The sequence below is a fragment of the Triticum aestivum genome, chromosome 7B (assembly GCF_018294505.1).
Source record: "Triticum aestivum cultivar Chinese Spring chromosome 7B, IWGSC CS RefSeq v2.1, whole genome shotgun sequence".
Classification (NCBI taxonomy): domain Eukaryota; kingdom Viridiplantae; phylum Streptophyta; class Magnoliopsida; order Poales; family Poaceae; genus Triticum; species Triticum aestivum.
This window is the reverse complement of record NC_057813.1, coordinates 1143602-1158271: the sequence shown is the minus strand read 5'-3', so window position 1 is coordinate 1158271 and position 14670 is coordinate 1143602.

The following is a 14670-nucleotide window of genomic DNA, read 5'->3' as shown; positions in this document are numbered from 1 at the left end:
TGATATAGGTTTTGAGATTATCCTGCCCTACAATAGTACCCTCATCCTGCTCTAGCTGAAAGATCCGTTTCTTTCTATGTTTACCATTAGCAATGAGGTGGAAAAATTGAGTATTCACGTCCCCTTGGACTACTTTGCGGATCTTGGCACGCAAAGCCCATTTCAATTCTTCTTCGCGGAGAAGTTCTTTCAGCCTCTTCTCTGCCTCATTTTTAACTTGGAGCTCGGTGGGCAGCAACAACGCGGATTCAGCTTTTACGTCCAAAGCCTGTACAAGAGAGAGGAGCCTATCCTTCTCAATCTTATACACCCCACTTAGATGCTTAGCCCAACCCCGCAAGAAACTTCTCAAATGCCTAATTTTATTCTGCCAGCGCTCGACTGCCGTCCTTCCTCCAACACCCTTAGCCCACTCCCTGGCTATGATGTCTAAGAATCCCTCGCGTTCGAACCAGGCCATCTCAAAAGAGAAGGTGTTTTTGTTTCCTATATGGTTCGGCTCCCCTGAGTTCATGAACAAAGGTGTGTGATCGGAGATGCCCCGCGTGAGAGCTTGCACCGTAACAAGAGTGAACTTCTGTTCCCACTCCATGCTGGCGAGAACCCGATCCAGCTTCTCATATGTTGGGTTTGGCATAGCATTAGCCCAGGTAAACTGCCTACCAGTGAGCTGTATCTCCCTGAGATCTAAGCTTTCAATGATAGTATTGAACATAAACGACCACCTGCCGTCGAAGTTATCATTGTTTTTCTCCTCTCTCCTTCTGATGATGTTAAAATCACCCCCAACCAAGATCGGAAGCTGTTCGGACCCACATATCCGAACCAGATCCGCCAGGAACTCCGGTTTAAGCTCGGGTTGGGCAGCACCATATACCGCTACCAAAGCCCAGTTGAACCCATCAACTTTAGACCTAACTCGAAACTTTACCGCGAAGTCACCCATTACTACACTCCGGACTTCCAAGGAATCACATCTCACACCCAGTAAGATGCCCCCGGATCTACCTCGTGGCGGGAGGCAATGCCAATCGAACTCAAGACCACCCACAAGAGAGGAAAGAAACTGAGGCGCAAAATTGTCTCGACCGGTTTCCGATAGAGCAATGAAATCTAACCGATGTTCCAGAGACGCTTCAGCAAGAAACCTTCTTTTAGCCAAGTCCTTGAGACCTCTGCTATTCCAAAAGATTCCTTTCATAGTTCATCATGGAATTTTTTAGCAGTCCGAATCCTAGCACTCCTACGAACTGCAGAATCGAGATAAATCTTTCACTTCCACTTACACTTTAGCTTAGTGGGCTCCGTCACCCGGTCCTCATAACCGGATTGAACGGACCCGACATCTGCATTATCTACGGGCGCATCATCGCCCTCAGACTCCTGATTAGAAGGTGCTAGATCCGCACAAAGATTATTTAGCACGGTAACCCCTAACGCATCAATTTCATCATCATTCATGGGTTTGACCGCAGCAAGATTACGAATAGTCTCTAAGGCCCGCTCCGCCTCTAAATCTAACATATCATTCACCGATTCGGAGATTTCAATATCATTATCGCCTAGTGAAACTCCTAATTGGTTTGCATTGCGAATAATGTCCTCAGGAGCAAAATGCAATAAAGAATTAGATATATTAATGGACATACCAGTAGTGATCGCAGCATCGTGAAGCTTGGCCGCCCTCATAGCGCACCGCTGCTGCATATCGTCCACCTCCGGGAGATCCAAAACGCGAGCACTCATCCGTCTCCCCGTCGAGGCCGGGTCTGGGATTCCACTAAAGACCGCAGCCTCCTCACGAGAAGGGGGAATCTGCGGGCACCCAATGCCCGCGGAAGAGTGCCCGGCGGGTAGGACAAGAGGCGGAACAACTGGGGCCACCTGCCCAGTCCCTCCTCCTGCCCCGCCTACCGGCTCAGAGCATATTGACGAAGGCGCCGACGGTGCGGTCCTCCTGACCGCAGACGAGGAGGGGGTCTCTAGGGCCACCTGCCCCAGCCCCCCCTCTCCCAGCGTCGCGGGAGATGCGGGCGCCACAACCAGGGCGTGAGGAGGAAGAGCCGAAGCCACCTGCCTCGGGCTCCCACTCCTAGTGCTAGCGTGCCCCGACATGGCCGGCGACACCGGCGTCGGTATAGGGAGGGAAGAGGCCAAGGCCTCCTGCCCGGACCCCCGTCCCCCAAGACACACATCGGTCGAAGGTGATAGTGCCGGAGTCTCCTCAATCGGAATAAAGTCGACCTCCGGCTGTACCTCCTGAACTGCAGTCCCCACAAAGTCCAAGGAAGGAAGCGTGTGCTTAAACACATCATCAGTGTCAACCCTGTCACTCCACAGCTTGGGAGGCGCAGAAGCAGGCGCAAAGGACCCAAATCGCAATGTTGTTGTGGGCACTGGAGGTGACAGTGTCGGCGCGACTCCGGTCCCCTCCCCATGTAACTCTGGGCGAGACCCGGTCGTCCCCTCTCGAGCAGACTCGTCTGGCGCCCCCTTGGCCCCTGCACCACCATCACTCTCGTGCATATCAACATCATCCCCAGCAACCTCATCAACCAACATCTCAACGTCCTCAAACTCAATGTCAAGCGGGAATACCTCTCCCCTATATGTCCAGTGGACCACATCAGGCACAAAATCAACATTCAGAACACTCACCAATATCCGAGCTACACCATGAGCCCGCGTGAAAGCCATGTCCACTCTCTCCGTCTTTCCAACCATGATACCCATGTTGGCTACAACTCGAACGTCCTGCAGAGGCTTAGATGGGGCCCCAGAAAAGCGCAACCAGATCTGCGTAAGTGGCTTTCCTTTAGGTTCCACCTTCGTCCACTCGTGAAACTCCAAAATACACGTAGTACCAGGAACTCTACACAAGCCAAAACTCAGCAATCTCTGTAAATCCTCCACCGAAGGGAACTCCACCTTAAAGACATTAGCCTCGAGGAAGCCCAGCTCCCACTGAAAGTCCCTCGGTGCCAACTCCTGAAGGCTCCGAATAATCTGAGCCTCAGTCACGTCGCCCTGAGTCGCTTTCACAATCCCGGTGGTCAGGCGCTGTGTCTCCTCGGGAATCTCCCTCGCAGCCGGGGACTCGAAGAACAGTAACTCGGCACAGTACAGCCCATACATAGTCAGCGATGGAGCCTGGTCACGCAGAAACGGGCACTCTCGCGAATCATGTGCGAGCTTACCACACGAGTCACACAGCTCAGCAACGCACTCTGCAATAAAGTGGCCCTTCTCACCACACCGGTAACACAACATCTTTTCCTTCTTGCGCGCCCACTTGGCCGCCCTCTCGGTCTCAGACTTGTCTGACGCATCACCCACAGCCCCAGTCACCGAAGCATCAACCTTGGCCAGGGCCGTTACCACCTCCATCGCCTGAGTAGGAAGATCCGTAGACTGAACAGAATCTGTCGCACCCGCAGTAGCCACATGGTCAACAGCAGCCGGAGGCGGGGGCTGCCGACGAAACCTCCCACGGCCCCCACCCCGACCACCCCGATGTCCACGGTTTCCACGTCTCTGGCGTTGGTCCGGACCGGAGGCCCCCTCGACGAAGCCACCAGGAGAACCGAGGAAAGGTCTCTCAGCAGACCCGTCACTCTGCCAAGTATAGCCTCGGCCACCACCGGTAGACGAGGAGCCGCGGTGCTGTCCGTCACCATACGCATCCACACCATCATCACCCCACTGACCACGGGGCGATTCAAAGGTCTCTCGAACTGCTGATTCTTTCCTAGGCAGCGGAGGCCCCGACCGATACTGAGCCGGCCTCGCAGCATAGTGTGGCGGCGGAGCAGCCTGGGGCGGTGCACCACCTGGAACCGGCACCGCAGGTCTAGGGCCAGACCCGCCGCCATGGCCCATGGCAGTAGGCATCGGCGGCGATGGCCTCGGGGGCCGCTGCCCTATGGGGCCCCCTCTTCCCGCATGGAGCCCCGGCGGCCTAGCGGGCAATGGTCCCGAGGGTCGGGGACCAGCAGGTCCGCCGCCTCCTGTAGGTACCACCGAAGGCCCGTCCACCGCAGGCACGAGTGGCCGTGATCCCTGGTTGCCGCCAGCCCTTCCCGATGGAGTAGGGGCGCCTCGCCCGGCTCCGGGTCCAAAAGGCCCATCACTGGCAGCACCACGTCCTGCGCCGGGAGCCCCTCGACCAGCCATCCCAGGCTGTGGCGGCGGCACGACCGCCCCAGCCCTACTCACCACCGCATGAGGCTTTACTGCCGGCGGCCCACCCGAACCATGACCCGCCATCGCACGCAAGGGGGGAATTCAGCGAGCGCGGCCAGGACCGCACGGAGGAAAGACGGGCGTCCCACGCCGATGAACCCTAGGCGAAGGGGCAGAAACGCATGCGAAAGAGGAGTCGATCTCGTTCGTGCATGTAGCGCGAAGCGCTATGCATGTGGCGCCCGGTATGGTCTGGGCCTCATACCCAGCCATCTCCGGCCCACCTAGCAAGGCGTCAGCACTTGGTTGAACAGGCCCAAACTGGCCCAGCCGCTCGTTCAAGCCCAGCAACTCGTTCAAGCGAGCGCTGCGAGCCGCCCGGATCCCGCTCGGCGTCCGCGACGTCACCACAGCCGCCGCCGCCGGCAGTGCTCCGGCTCTCAGCCGGCGATTAGCCTTTCTCTTCTTCACCACCGACCACGAATCCGGGTGAATCAAATCGAAAAGCGTGAGATTTGGAAGGCGTACCTTAGGTATGGGGCCTTTCCATGGCCTAATCGCCGTCGCCGCCGTTCTCCGGTGAACTACACGGCGCACCATCTCCACCCTCTCATCTGAATGTAGCCCGATCCGTGCCGGATCCCCCACCGGCAAAACCGAGTCTACGGTAGTGGCTACATCATCCTCGGAATAACCTGCGTGAAATAGATCGAAAATCAAGTCAGACGGAGTAGGCGACGTCGGTGAACCTCCTGGATCCAGACCCCAACCTAGCCACTTGCCGAGTCTGGGGCACACACTGGTCCGGCGTGCTCTCAGAGGCCGCCGCCGCCAACTGCCACAGCTCCAACTTCAGAACTGTACTGATGAATCAACCTTGCTCGGTTTAGTTATCGTCGACGCCACCACGGTGCCCAACGGCACCTCCTCCCTGCGTGCAAACAGCTGTGCACGTCACGGTCGCCACTGATACACCTCAGCGCCATGCTGCCAAGTACCACCAGCCGACATAGCTTGAAGTCCTTGAAACATCTGTCGTGCGTAGCACCTGCCGACCAGGCATGACAAAGCGTAGCACCTGTCGGTCAGGCATGACTTGACGTCTCCACCGAAGCTCCGTGCAAGACGAAGCCGCTCCACCTCCTGCCTCTGACTTTCAGCGCTGCTCCACAAATGATGCTCCCAAGAGAGAAACGACACCGCAGTGCCGCCTTCTTCCGATCTGGAACACCGGATCCTAGGGTTTCCCCCGGAGTAGCATGAGTGGGTCGATAGTAGTTACCCGATGATGCCTCCATCAAGGTAACGGCGAGAACGCCGCCATCGCCTGCCGTAGGATCGGTTTTCACCGACAACCATGTCTCCCCTACTCGCAGGCGGGACTAGATGATGGATCTAGAGATCCGATCACCAAGCCTCTGGCCGGCCATCTCTGGAAGAAGATGACCACCACGTCCACCAGCGTCACCACGTCGGGCACGCGTTGCCGCCGGCACCCCCATGGTACCTAGAGGCCGACAAGCCCCAACAAACACCACGCCTCGCCAGCTGCCATGGCCCAGATCCAAGCACCACCAGATCCAGATCGGATCGGGGTCAAGGGCCCCAAGCCACAGCCGCCGCGGAGGCAGCACCACTGGACGGTGCCCTGCCCTCCACCCCGCCATAGGACCGAGTCATCGCCGGAGCTCCGCCGCGCCACGCCGCCAAGCCGCCGCTGGAAGAACTCGTTCCGCTGCCAGGGGGGAGAGAGAGACGCCAGGTAGAGGCCCCACCGCCGCTGGCACTGCCTGGGCTTTGCCCGGCTGTGTCCCTCGGCGGCGGCGAGGGGGGAGGAGGGCCGGCGGCGGAGGGAGCTAGGGTTCCCCCGAGTCGCCTCAGGGAGGGACGCAGGGGACGGGGCTCACTTATATCCTACAAATAGCCAGCTACTCAAATCTACTCAATTCTGGGATTCTACTCAAATCTGAATCGCAAACAAATAGCTAGCAATCCACCACAACTTCTACGAATTGATTCTAAAAATCACATTGCGAGACGTCACGAAGTGGAAGCTGCAATTCGCTGATTCCCAAGTGCCACTTACCCCATCACTCATCAACATCTGTCATATTCAGTTTTGCCCTCACATCCCCTCGTCGCTCGTCCCTCGACGAAGATCGGGGGGAGGGGTTGAGGGGGGCAACCCTGGCCCCCAGCCACCTCAATCCCATCTCTCCTTCCCCTCGGTCGTTGTCGGGGGGCAGCGTCGGGCAGAGCCCGTGCGTTTGACGACGGCGGCGGAGGGCTGCTCCTCCTTCCGGGGTTGTAAGGCGGCGAGGGCGCTAGATCCGTGGAGGTGTGACCTCTTCCTCGATACATGGCGGCGCGGTATGGGACGTCTTTTTCATTCGTTTGTCTTCTCCACAGCTATCCAGCTATCAAGGCATCGGTAGAAGGATAAGGGCGGGTGGTACAGACGGCTTCAACGATGAGTTTATGCACTCTAGTGAAAATAGAAGATCTCTGATCGGGCTATGTCGACGCGCACCTGCATCGTGTCCTTGCTGAAGGTGGTGGATGGAAGCTCGGCTTTAGGGATGAGAATCCGGAGTTCAACCTTGTCATGGACTCACCGTCCGCAAAGGTTCTTTGCCATCCGCTTTGGGGAAGCAGACGTCAAACCTGTTTACCGTAGCTTTCTTTGTCGAGAAGGTTTGCCGTCGGTGGCAGACGGCAAAGAGGTTTGCCGACGGCAAAGAAGCTGATTCCTGTAGTGATTTGTTATTGATAGTTTATCATGTTTTGGTAACTGAAGCAAGAATATAGTAGATAATATGGATCATTTAGTCTATTACATGACTTGGTGGCATAAAAAGGGTGAAAAGGGCATCAATATACATCAACAACAAAGCATGATCCCCAAGTAGACAATTATTTGAATAGAAGTTAGCTTCATCTACTCATAAGGATAACACGATGATTAGGGAGAGAGATGCCTCTCTACACTTGTAAGAAAAGTTATATGATATTGAACCCTTATAGGATAACACAGATTGCTTACAACAGTAGAACAGAAATATGCTTGCAACAATATAACAAGGAAGTTACAAATTGGTTCGCACCATGTGCCATCCGTTAATGCATAATCCAACTTAACGCTAGCTGATAAGAACTGAAATAATGCATAATCCCTCATAAAGTTACCAGGTAGTTGAGTGCATGCATGCTCTTCCTCGCCATGTCGAACGGAGTGACGCCCAGCTTGGGGATGGTCGTGTTACCTAAGCTGATGTTGAACTTGACGTTCGAGAAGTAGACAACCACCTGGAGGTTGCTGTTCTCCACGAGGACGCCGAGGGAGAGCCGGATGTCCTGCAGTCCGCCTAGTTGTCGGTCTTATGTAAGCTCCTCCAGGCCCGCTGACTGGAAGGAGAGGAAGGGTGATGTCCGGTGTAGCCCGAGTTTCATCACCAGCAAGGTGATCGCACCTGCCAAGACTAGAGCCACCGTTATGGTGAGGAGCACCACGATGATCCGCTGGCACATGGTTGATCTCCCTTCCAGCCGGTGCCAAGAGAAGTACCACAAAAGGTAGCTGAACATTGAACTTTGGAGGAGCTCGGTGTTGTGGAGAGGCCCAACGGCACAACTCACTCTGCGTGATGAACGAGCTAGAAACTAAATATAGGTTTATGTGTGTATGTGGGGTGGGGGGCATGTGCCCTCCTGGCCCATATATAGCAGATATGAAAATTATCACAAAGGAGGGCATTGCGCTCATGGAATGGAGTAGATATGGCTTCTAACATTAAGCCGTGATTATGGAAACCAAGCGAAGATAGTCAGGTCAAAACTCAGCCAATTAAGACTCTCGATGAGAAATCGACAAAAAATGATGTCAAAACCTACATTAATTACTTTTGAGTGCATGAGCAGAACATTGTTAGAAGCTAGTTCAGATTAGTTCTTCATCAGGCAAAGCAAGTTGTGTCATTGGGCCAGTAGAATCCATAGCTTGTTGTCCACCACAATGCACCCCTTCTAGTACATCCTCGCCTGGCCAAGTGTTGAAGGCCATGATGCTAGTCTTGTGGGTGTCCTCCATGTCTCCACGATCGATCTGCGCAACGTTTGTCGAGCACGCCATGTAGTTGAGAACATGCGATCGAGCTCTTCCTCAGCACGTCGAAGGGAGCGACACCCAGTCTCATGATGGTTGTGTCATCGAAAGTGGCGTTGAAGAGGACCTCGGAGAAGGAGGTGTTTTGTTCGAGGGTTGTTGTTCTCTGTGACGATGGCAAGGGAGAGATGGACGTCCTGTAGCTCACCTAACTGCCGGTCGTAGGAAGAAGTTTGTATTCTCATCGCCAAGATTATCCCATCTAATGTTTGTTCTCTTTCTCCAATAAATCATTTTTGCCTCTTAAGAGCTTTGTGATGTGTTTCTCGAGTGCTTTCCTGAATTTTCTCTCACACGGTGAAAGAATCCTACGATCATCCTGCCCACCAATGAGGGCAAGAAGGTAGTTGCATTTGTCAATAACGTTATTCGGTTAAGACTACTGTTGTTGCCCTATATCTTTGAAGCCTCTCCCGGGAGATTTTAAGTTGAGATGGGTTTTAAGAAAAACCATTGAAAAATGAGTGCTGCAATGCAAACGACACTTGCTGGCCAATTTTGGTACGATACAATCAATCTAATTATCCATGCACATACTAAACTGCAGCACAACCACTGGTTGCCTACTGTCGTGTCCAAATCGGCCAGCAGGTGTCGTTTGCATAGTAATAGGACCTCAATAAGTCCTGAACGTTCGTATTTTTAAGCATACTAATCCGAACTCTTTTCATGGCAACTTTAGTTAAGGCGATGTTGACAATGGCAATTTTCTGACAAAAAATCAGACTGAAACAAAGTTGCCATGTGTTAACAACTAAAGTTGCCACCTCGCGGCAACTAAAATTGCCATCAAAAAACGTTTGGGATGATATGCTTAAATTCCGAACGTTCGGGATTCATCTATTCCGTAGTAATAATAATGTCTTCCTCGGACGAACAAGGGATGCACCCATATTCTAATCTGTGTGTCTCCATTCATTTTGCTTACACACACAGGAACACAGGAACACTGGTAACTAATAAATCATTTTTCCCACTATCCCATCTCGATATCTTTACTCCCATCTCATGTTCTGCCGGTCTCCTTTTTCTTTTTCTTTTTTTCTCTGTTTTTAATTAAACATTAGTACTTATTATTGTATTAGTGCAGTTTTAGACTATGTTTAGTACTATTTAGTACCTAGTTTCACTGCTACTTACATTCTAGTCTAGTTCTAGATTAAATCTAGTTTAGGACTTGTGTAATTATTAGTGAGTTTATATTATGTAATGGATTGATAATATAAATAAGAGAAAAATATATTTTTCGTCCCTCAACTCTTGGTGAAGTGTAGATTTGGTCCCTCAACTCCGAAACCGGACAACCTGCACCCCCAACTACCGAAACCGGACATTGTTCGTCCCTGGTCTCGGTTTGGACCGGTTTTGGTTCTAACTCACCCCGGTTTTGACCGGTGCTGACTCAAATTCACGTAATGTTTTCATATCCGTAAACTTTTTGAAATTTACATACTCTTTTCAAAATAGTTTTTTCAAGATCTTGTAATTTATTTAAAAATAAACATACTTTTTTCAAATCTATGAACCATTTTAAAATTTGCGTACTTTTTTCAAGTCCATGATTTTTTTTTCAAATTTGTGTACTTTTTTCAAGTCACGTATTTTTTCCAAGTTCGTGTAATGTTATCAAATCCAAGTACATTTTTTCAAATCCATGAACTGTTTTTGAAATTTGCGTACTTGTTTCAAATCCGCATACATTTTAAAGTCTGCGTATATTTTTTTCAAATCCGTGTTCCTTTTTCAATCCATGAACTTTGTTTGAAACTCACGTACTTGTTTCAAATTGACATAATTTATTCAAATGCACATATTTTTTTTCTAATTTGTGTGAAAAAATCCAAATCCGCGTACTTTTTTTAAGTTTTCACAAAATTTTCAAATTCATGAACTCTTTCCAAAAAAGTACGTGAATATGAAAAAGTACATCAATTTTTAAAAATTATATGAATTTGAAAAAACACATTAACTTAAAAAAAGTACGTGAATTTGAAAAAGTACACTGAGTTGAAAAAAGTACACAAATTTTTAAAAAGATCACGTATTTGAAAAAGTACCCGAATTTGAAAATGTTAAGTGGACCTGAAAAAGTACGTGAATTTGAGTCGGCACGGTCAAAGCCGGGGTAATTGTTAAGGATGCAAATTGTCCGGTTTTGGTGTTAAAGGACCAAATCTAGACTCCGCCAAGAATTGAGAGACGAAAAATATACTTTTGTCTATAGATATAGTACCGGGATTTCATCTGGGAAGAACGACATGTTCCATGTGTTTACCACATAATAAGTTCTCTTGAAAATGTTTTTGCGATGGAGATCATCTTATCACGCATATCAAACTTGCAAATATTTGAATATTTCTCTCTCATTATATTTGGAATCATAAGGTAATAAGTTGGGATCTACCGCTCATTTGCAGACTATCCCCTCTTACTGTGAGGTCTACGTTTCGTCAAAAGACAAACGATTACCTTCAACGTGTATTCCTTATATTTAAATTGTGGCATACACAAGGTAATAGCAATGCGGCCTATTACTGCGAGATCTAAGTGATCTTCAATGTGTTATGTTCACATAATTGAGGTTGAGAATTTTTCAAGTTTTCACTTGAGTATCAAATTTTTGCATTTTTATTACAGAACAATGATGGTTTTTTAATTTACCGCCCGTGAATGAATTATCTTTGTTCCCCATGTAGGCAAAAGTGACTGCCAAAGAGTTTGAGGAGCTTGCCCTCAATGGCCACAACTACCCTACATGGGCTATGGACATCAAGATCAGTCTTGCGTCCCGTGGGATTGCGCGTGCAATCCAGCCCCCTGAGGCTCCTCTCCCGGCACTAGTGCAGAACCGGGCAATAGCACCGGTTCGTAAGGCCCTTTAGTGCTGGTTCCATAATCGGCACTAAAGTGTGGGAACTAAAGCCCCCCCTCTTTAGTACCGGTTCAGCACGAACCGGTGCTAAAGGGCAACTGTCACATCCCTAGTTCTGGCATGTCCTATGCCTGCTTCCATCTGAGCATCATGTTTAAATTTTTGAAACCTGAACTGAGGAATTTTGGAAGCCTCAAAAACTTAAATAAAAAAAGGGCAAAAACCCTAAAAATCTCATTCATTGCTCCAAAATGCTCTTCTTAAATGCTTGATAATTTTTGGTAAGGGTTCTGGTCCCAACCAAAATATTGAACATTTTTAAGGAATTATTTTTGGGACTTTGGATTTAATTCATTAGCTATTTGAATTTGAATTATATTCATATAATTAGAATATAATTTCAAATACCCCTGATATATTTTATAAGCTTTTGGAAAAGTCCATCTAGCAATATAAAATATTCAGAGGAGTTTTTGGCATTGTTTGAAATTATTTTAAATTCAAAACAGTGGCAAAATAAATTAAATAAAACAAAACAGAAGAAAAAAATAAAAAGAACAGAAGCCTACCTGGGCCACTTACCTGTAGCCGGCCCAGCTGGCCAGCCCATCTGGCCGGCCCAGCCCACCTCCTCCCCCCCCCCCTTGTCATCTTCCTCCTTTGCCAGGAGGACGAACAGAGGCGAGGCGTGGCGCGCGCTCGAGAGGCCTCGGCCACCTCCTGCTTCCCCCTGGCCACCTCCTGCTTCCTCTCGTCGCCCTGGACCCCGTCCGCGACGACACGCACCCTCCCAGGCCTAGCACTCTCCCCGTGCCTTCTTCCCCCTTTCTCTGGCTCCCTCTCTCCTCCACCGAGCGGAGCCCCGTCGCCACCGACGCCGTTCGCCGCGGCCACCACCACCCTCTCGCCTCCCCGACGCCTCCCAGAGCTCCGCTGTTCCGCCCTCGTCCTCCTCATCGTCTCACGCGACCAGAAGGGCCCCGAGCAGCCGCCATCGACATCGTCTTCAAGCTTCGGCCCCGGCGCCCTTCTCCGTCAATTCGGCCACTCCGGCGCGCCCCCGAGCCCACTAACCCTCCCTACAGCTCCGCGGTGAGCCTCCGTGCAGAACCCCTCTCTTTCCCCTCGCGTTTGCGAGCTCTAGGCCATAGCTCCGCCGCGGCCGAACTCCGGCCGCCGCTGACCTCGTCGCCGCCGTCACTGCAGCCACTGGAGCTCCCACCCGAGTGCACCATCGTGCTCAGAACGTTTCCACGAGCCCGTTGCCTGCCGCAGCTCGCCCTCTCGCGCTCCCTAGTGGTCGCCCGTGTCTTACCCGAGCTCCGGCGGCCGCAACCGAGCTCGCCGTCGTCAGCTCCGGCCTCCCCACGACCTAGCAACCGCACCGCTCGACGCGCGGGAGCAAGGGCTCTCCAACGAGCCCAAGCACGGCCTCGTCCGTGCCCTGTAGCATGTTTCCGACGGTCGCCACCGTCCCGGACCTCGCCGGCGTCGAGACGCCGGTGGGGTTGACCCACTTGACCACGGCGGAACCCCCCCTGGGTCGATGACAGGTGGGGCCAGCCCCTGTTAATTAGTTTAGGTGTTAGATTAGTTAACACTAATTAAGTTAGTTAATTATTTAAGCCACTGACATGTGGGCCCAGCCCTGCTGACATTTTCGTTAGTATTAGTTTAACCCTAATCAACCCGGTTAACTAACCTGTGTCACTGACGTGTGGACCCCACACGTCAGGTTTGACCAGCAGCAGCGTCTGTTGACCTGCTGACGTCACGGTGACGCACTGCTGACGCAGTAAATGTTTCTGGAATTTAGATAATTCTTAAATGATTTATTAATTCCAGAAAATGCCTAAAACTTCTAAAATTCATAGAAATTCAACCGTAACTCCAAATTAAATAATTTATATATGAAAAATTATCAGAAAAATTCAAGGAATCCATCTGTACCATTTTCATGCATGTTAGAACAACTTATCACTACTGTTTAGGCAAATGAAGTGAATGACATTTAAATAACCACATATGGAGTTTGAATTTGAATCTTGGATTCAAACCAACTTCATTTAATCTGGTTTTAGTTGCATTAGCCCAAAACACATTCATTTTGCCATGTCATATCATGCATCATATTGTGCATTGCATTGATTGTGTTTCCTTCTGTTTGCCGGTATTGTCCCCTCTCGATAGACGTGATACCGACGATGTGATCGATGACACCGATGAAGAGCTATATTATCTTCAGAAGTGCCAGGCAAGCAAAACCCCCTTGTTCATTCCGATAAAATCCCACTCTCTCGCTCCTGCTCTCTTTTACTGCATTAGGACAACAACGATATACTTGTTACTTGCTGCGGTAGCTGAACCCCTTTATCCTCTGCATGACCTGTCATTGCCACAGTAAATAGATGAAACCCACTAGCATGAGTAGGAGTTGTTTGAGCCCTGTTGTGCCTACTCATTCATGCTTGTTTGTCATGCCTGCTACTGCTTAGAGTTGTGTCAGGTCTGATTCATCGGGGATGAATCAGAGGCGTGTGAACATGTCCCAATGTGTGTGAGCTAAGTGTGTGAACACGATTTGGTAAAGGTAGCGGTGAGAGGCCATGTAGGAGTACATGGTGGGTTGTCTCATTGCAGCCGTCCTCAGGAACTGAGTTCTGTGTTTGTGATCCATGACCAGCTACTACCACACATTGGAATGCTTAAGTGCCCCTCTCGACTTATTAATCAACATGATCTCTGTCCAGGAGTTGCAACTAGTTTCTGGTGTTTGTAGGTAGTGTTAGTAGTCTACCAAGTGGCACCCGGTACAGGTGGGCTTGGGACAGACTAGGCACAGTGGCACGGTGTACCAAGTGGCACCCGGTTGGTGGGCTTGGGAACCCTGCACACATCGTTTGGGGCCGTAAGCGACACCCCGGCCGGATCTCCTTGCGGATGGAACCCGAATAGGCGATAAACCTGGACTAGAGACTTGTTCGGTTAGTCAGGTCGTGGCCGACTCCCTCGCCCGGCTTCCGCTTGAAGGTTGCCGAGGTACATGACGTGTACAGGGCGGTAAGTGGCGAAAGCGTGTGTGAAGAAGTACACCCCTGCAGGGTTAACATCATCTATTCGAATAGCCGGATTCCTCGGATATGGAAACTTGGACCCCTTGCATAGTTCATAGACAAGTGAAAGTGGATACTCTAAAATACGCAAGATAAGCGTGAGTGCTATGGATGGCGTTCTCGTAGGGAGACGGGAGCGGATCCATAGTGGTGTATTGATATGGTGAATATGTGGACTCGTGTGCGCCACCTCAAAAGAGTTACTTGCAGTCGTAGTTCAGGATAGCCACCGAGTCAAAGCTGGCTTGCTGCAGTCAAACCCCACCATCCCCTTGTTGATAATGATGCATATGTAGATAGATCTGATGTAAGTCTTGCTGGGTACATTTGTACTCACGTTT